Consider the following 6,308-nt stretch of genomic DNA (forward strand, 5'->3'; position numbering starts at 1 on the left):
GACCGTATAATAAAAATAGTTATGCACTGAAAATGGCTGCATGAACTTTTGTAGAGTCTAATTGCTTGGGGGGTTAGGACTCCATTATGGTTCATAGATTCCAAGGCCAGAAGGGACCATTGTGATCATAGAACCATAGAATATCAGGGTTGGAAGGGACCTCAGGAGGTCATCTAGTCCAACCCCCTGCTCAAAGCAGGACCAATCCCCAACTAAATCATCCCAGCCAGGGCTTTGTCAAGCCTGACCGTAAAAACTTCCAAGGAAGGAGATTCCACCACCTCCCTAGGTAACGCATTCCAGTGTTTCACCACCCTCCTAGTGAAAATTTTTTTCCTAATGTCCAACCTAAACCTCCCCCACCTTGTCATCTTGTCTGACCTCCTGTAAACACAGGCCATGGAACTTCCCCAAAATAACTCTTAGATAATATCTTTTAGAAAAAGCATCCAATTGTGATTTTAAAATTGTCAGTGATGGAGAATCCATTGATGCCATTGGTAAATTGTTCCACTGGCTACTTACTCTCACCATTAAAAAATTATGCCTTATTTCCAGTCTAAATGTGTCAAACATCAACTTCCAGCCATTGGATCACGTTACAACTTTCTCTTCTAGACTGAAGAGCCTGTTGTTAAACGTTTATTCCCCTGTAGATACTTGTAGCCTGTAATCAAGTCACCCCTTAACCTTCTCTTTGAGCTTTTAGTTTATCAATCTATTTAGTTTGTCACTATAAAGCATATTTTCTAACCTTTTAATTATTCTTATGACTCTTCTCTAAACCCTCTCCAATTTATCAACATCCTTCTTGAATTGTGGGCACAGAACTGAACACACTATTTCAGCAGCGGTCACACCAGTGCCAAATATAAAGGTAAAATAACCTCTCTCCTTGTGCTTGAGGTTCCTCTATTTATGTATCCCAGGATCGCATTTGCTCTTTTGTCCACAGTGTCATTCTGGGAACTTGTGTTCAGCTGATTATCCAGCATGACGCCCAAATCTTTTTCAGAGTCTCTGCTTCCCAGGATAGAGTCCCCCATCCTGTATGGCCTATGTTCTTTTTTTCCTAGATGCATACTTTTTACAGATAGCTGTATTAAAATGCATATTGTTTATTGCACCTAGTTTACCAAGTGATCCAGATTGCTCTGAACCCGTGAACTCTCCTCTGTTATTTACCAGTCCCCCAATCTTCATGTTATCTGCAAATTTTATTAGTGATGATTTTATGTTTTCTTCCAGGTCATTGATAAAAATGTTAAATAGCATAGGACCAAGAATCGTTCCAGCGGGACCTCACTGAAAACACCCGCTTGATGATGAGTCCCCATTTGCAATTATATTTTGAGACCTATCAGTTGGCCATATTTTAATCCATTTAATGTGTGCCATGATAATTTTATATCATTCCAGCTTTTTAATCAAAATGTCATGCGATACCAAGTCAAACGCCTTAAATAAGTCTAAGTATATTACATAGACACTATTACCTTTGTCAACCAAACTTGTAATCTCATTTTTTAAAAAAATCGAGTTAGTTTGACAGAAACTATTTTCCATAAACCCAAGTTGATTTGCATTAATTACATTACCCTCCTTTAATTGTTTACTGATTTGATTCCTATATCAGCCACTCCAAGTTGGGAATGTGGATTACAAGGTACATCAGGGATGTATAAAATGTAGGATTGTCACTGTTGAACCTTCAACCGCTTGCCCTGCTCTATTCCAAAATGTTTGAACACGTGAATAGTTGATCATATCAGCTCAACAAGTAATGAGAGAGGTTCTTAGCATTACTTAACTAATTTAAAAGCATTTCAAGGGCCAGATCTGTCAGGTCAAGTGCTTAGAATCATACACAGAACTGATACACATGCAAATACTGTAACAAGGTGGTCCTTGCAAATCAGATATTTTCACATGCAAACCGCAGTTGTTTACCTAATGCCCACATGGCTACTGGCATGCACAAATACCTGATTTGCAGATGGAATTGTAGCGACTGTCAGTGCAAATTAGCCGCACAATTGCACATGCATTTTTATGCATGGCTGAGTGTTTGAAAATCTGCATCCAAAAGTCAGTTTAGAAAATATCATAAATATAATGGTACAATATTTAGTTTAAAGAATAATCAAGTCCGAGAAGAGTTGTTTTAATAACCAAGGTAAGTAGTCAGAATGCAGATAAAGAGCCCAATTGTGATGATATCAGTTTGAACGGCTAAATCCCTGTTGTCTTCAGAGATCTGTCACCAGGTTTATCAGTCGGACTCAATTGTTTGCAATCTAACATTTGAGTGGTTTGGGACTTGGTCTTCTTTTTTTATTTTTCTTTTATTATGGTGCAACTGAGAAAGTATTAGGCACCTGTGCAAAATAAAGAGAATATTGCTCTCCAAACCTGTGCGTCAGGCACCTTTGACAAGAGTCTTCCCTCCATTGAAAATATTCTGTCAAGACCTTACCAAAAACTCCTGGAGCACATGAAAATACTTCAAAATCTAAGGCTATAAAACCTAGGGAAAGTGTGAGGAAAAGAGATTAGCCATTCACTGTCTGAAAAACAGTGGACACAAGCTTATTTTTCATTGTATGCAGTCTTTATTGCTGGTCACATATACTGTAAGCAGTTCTGTTGCTTTTGCACAGCTCTGGTTATAACTTTGTTGATGTAATTGGATGTTTGATGTCATCCACCTGTGTCAGAAAGGAATTTGGCCCTTAGATGCTACCCTTGAAACAGAATTGTAGGTGTGATTGAAAAGGATGTGGTAAGGAAAAAAAGGAAAACTGCTGAGGTTAAAGAGTCAAATATAGAATGTTATTTTGCCAATCTTTGTTTTTACTGTTTAATACAATTTTTCATAAGAGAGACCAGGGCCTGATTCTCATTTTCACTAAGACCACTTTACCCCGCTCCAGTAAATGACAGTTACACCTGCTTCAGGGTCCTTTTTCACTGCCACGGTGGTGTAAACTGACATTAGTGTAAATGAGAATCACGCTCCGAGTCTAAAATCAAGATGAAATAATTTTTGTTTCTTGAAATGCAAGTGAATGAAATTGTAATGTTTCTTGAAATGCAAGTCCTCTCAGTAAAAGTGTGTGGAAGCAAATTAAAGCTTTGTGTTGCATCTGGAATAGGCATTTGTTTTCTCCCTATTGAAATAATTAGAATTAAAAACTACTACTACTATTTCTTAATGTCCAGAACAATTACACAGAGGTGCAGGGTTTTGTTTCACAGCATGATCAGTATGTGAAATGGAAGTCCCAGTCCTGTGTGATCAAGCGTTCTGATACTCTGGTTATACGTGATACATCTCTGACCAACCCCTTAGCTAATGAGCTCTGCAACATTAGGCCTAGTGTGTGCAGGTATGTTAGAATCCAACCATGCAAACACTTTATGGATAGATGCTACACCTGGCAGAAAGTATTTGAAAGAAAAATTGGCCCTTAATTACTAGCACAGGCCCATGTCTTCTGAAAGAAAGTGTGCTCTTGCTTACAAAAATTGGCGGGTTTTGAGAGAGAGAATGTCCATTGCATTAGAAATGTAGGCCTGACAGTGGTATGAAACAGGAAGGTAATGTTGGTCTAAAATCTGCATCCGTGGAAAAAGATATCGGAAACCCCATGGATCTTATATGGGTATCTGTTGCCTTTGTGTGGCTCCCAACTCTTTTTGATTGCAGTCCTCCTTTACCCACTGAGGACCACACAGCTGACTCCTGTGTTATGCTGTTCCCAGTTCTCCACCTTTGTTTGTGCTCAGGTGAGCCCCACTGGAGAACACAGAGTAGCAATAACTTGTGTGTCATAATCGCCTTAGATATACTTTGTCAGGGAGCATGGAAAGCAGATATTCACCCTCAGGCTGCCCACACACCTTTTCCCTTGTGGGGGTCTTCAGTGGAGGAACTGCTGGCAGCTGCATCATGCAGCAAGTGTTACTCGCTATGTTTTCCACATGGTCTTCCCAGGCCTACTTTTATCTTTCTTTATCCCTGCTGGCTTCCCTTTATGCTATGGAAAGACAAGAAGCATATGGGCCGTAATTGTAATTTTTAATGGAAGAAAATTGCCTTCAAATATTGGACCCACACAAAAGGAGGAAACTTTTCCTTTCTCGAACCAGAGAGAATGGGCCTGATTTTTCATGCACTTACACCAGTATAAATTAAGGAGTCGTTCCAGTGGAGTCAATAGTTTCACCTGTGTAAAACTGGACAAGTGGAGTAGAATTGGGCTTAATAGTTTAATGAAAGAATCAGAATTTTGCATGGTCCAGAATCCATCCTGTGTTGCAAGAAAGGACCATCACTAGAATAAAGTGAAAAATAATATTGGCTAGAAAGAAGCCTCAGAAATGGTCTGCAATAATCAAAAGATCAGATAAAAATCTGCTCCTGAAATTCTTTCAAGGATTTCAAGATCCCTTTCTTGCATTCATCTTATCATAGGAATTGAAGGCATGTTCTTGAGAGAAGACAAATTCTTTTCCAACCTAAAGCACAGTTCAGAAGGCCACTGATAATCTAGTCATACAGCTCAGCAATCTGTCTGAAACTAACATACAGTGAAGTTTTAGTTTCGGGAGCTGTTTTGTCAAGTCCCCAAACTGTAAGTTGAACAACATGGAAACTTTATATAAATATTATTTTATTTTCATTAGTCTATTTTAAAAATGTCATAAATATAATTTTTTTCCAACTGAACAAATTAACCGTTATTCCGCAATGGAAAATAAGAAGTCATGCCACCTAATCAACATTTGTGGCATCAGAATTCAACAGCTTTTGTCAATGAAATAAATCTTATGCTGCCACAGAATTCCATGGGTCCTGATTATGATATAGTGTGTGGGATTGTCCACTATGTTTCACTGACTTAAGGGATTCATTAATGTAACTACTGAATTGTAAACCAGAGCATCTTCCAGAGCACATCTCTGTTCTCTGGCAGTCTGAATAATGGGAAGGAATTAATGGCATATGAGGCTAAACATTCTCCTGTTTTTGAAAGTGATGAGTGGAGAAAACTGGTAAAGGTAAAAATAGGAACCAAGAAAATAAGGGGCGTAGAGGTACTGGATTATGCAATTTCCCCCTCTTTTTAAAATCATACTCGCTTCATTATATAACAATGGATGACTGCATGCATTTTACTTTCAATTTGGATAACTTCACTAGCATGACAAAATATACAAGTGTTACCAAGTTAATGCACCAAGAAACTGTCTAGGACAGGTTTAATATGGTACTGAGGTTTAGTATCTTGCAACCTTTTTGTATCACTGTCCGTAACCTGACAGTGGAAAATTATTGCTGGCATCTCTTTCTCTTCTCTGAGAGTTATGTATTATTTTCCTTTCTCACTCTTTAGTATAATGGGGGGTGGGAGGTGTGTGTGTGTGTACACATGCTATTTTAGGTCATGTGTAAACTGTGGGGACTATATTGGCATAGCTACGGTACCATGACCGTGCCAGTATAACCCTATAGTGTCAACTACATTGATGGAAGGAATTTTCCACTCAGGATTATATCCGCATAGTTACTTTACTCAGGAGTGTGAAAAATCCACACTTCTGAGCAATGTAGTTATGTCAAAGTGATGGGATGGTCATATTACACAAGGTGGCAGAGCTGGATAAATTAGATTACTTAACCTGATGGGCTGCACCTGGGGGACAGCCACGGCTTGAAAGGTTGGTTGATGGATGGAGGCAGAGAAGGAACAGGTGGGGCTAGTATAAAGCCGGGAACTTGGCCGTAGAGCATGTAGCCACTCTCAGGACATTAGAGAGGGAAACCAAGGAGAGAGGATATATGAAAAGGCTCAGGGGAATGGCAGCAAGGTGTAAGATGGTGCAGACCTTGGCTGCTGATTTAGAGGGTTCCTAAACTGGAACCTGAAGTAGAAGGTGAACCACTGGAGGAGTGTCCAGGTCAGGGCAGTGAAGGGAAGACTGCCATTTTTTAGGTAGAGACTTTGCTACCCCAGAAGGGGAAGATTGTAGTGACCTGGTGAGGAGGCCAAACCATGAAGAGCGCACCCTGAGTCACAGAGAGGTAAGTAACAGAAGGGGCAACAGCCCTGGTGGGCTATCAGGAGGTGCTGGCCCAGTGAGTGGGGCCTGTCCGTCAATCTAAATGTTAAGTGTAGAGCAGGCCTGATCTAGACGGCTGAAATCCAGTGGTTAGGGAAGATGGCAGGAGCAGTAGAAGTGACCTCTCTAGGCTAGCTGCTAGCACCGTGCTGGAGCAGGGCGAGGGGGAGAGGTTTGCAGGG

Source organism: Dermochelys coriacea, chromosome 6, assembly GCF_009764565.3.
Source record: "Dermochelys coriacea isolate rDerCor1 chromosome 6, rDerCor1.pri.v4, whole genome shotgun sequence".
NCBI classification, from domain to species: domain Eukaryota; kingdom Metazoa; phylum Chordata; order Testudines; family Dermochelyidae; genus Dermochelys; species Dermochelys coriacea.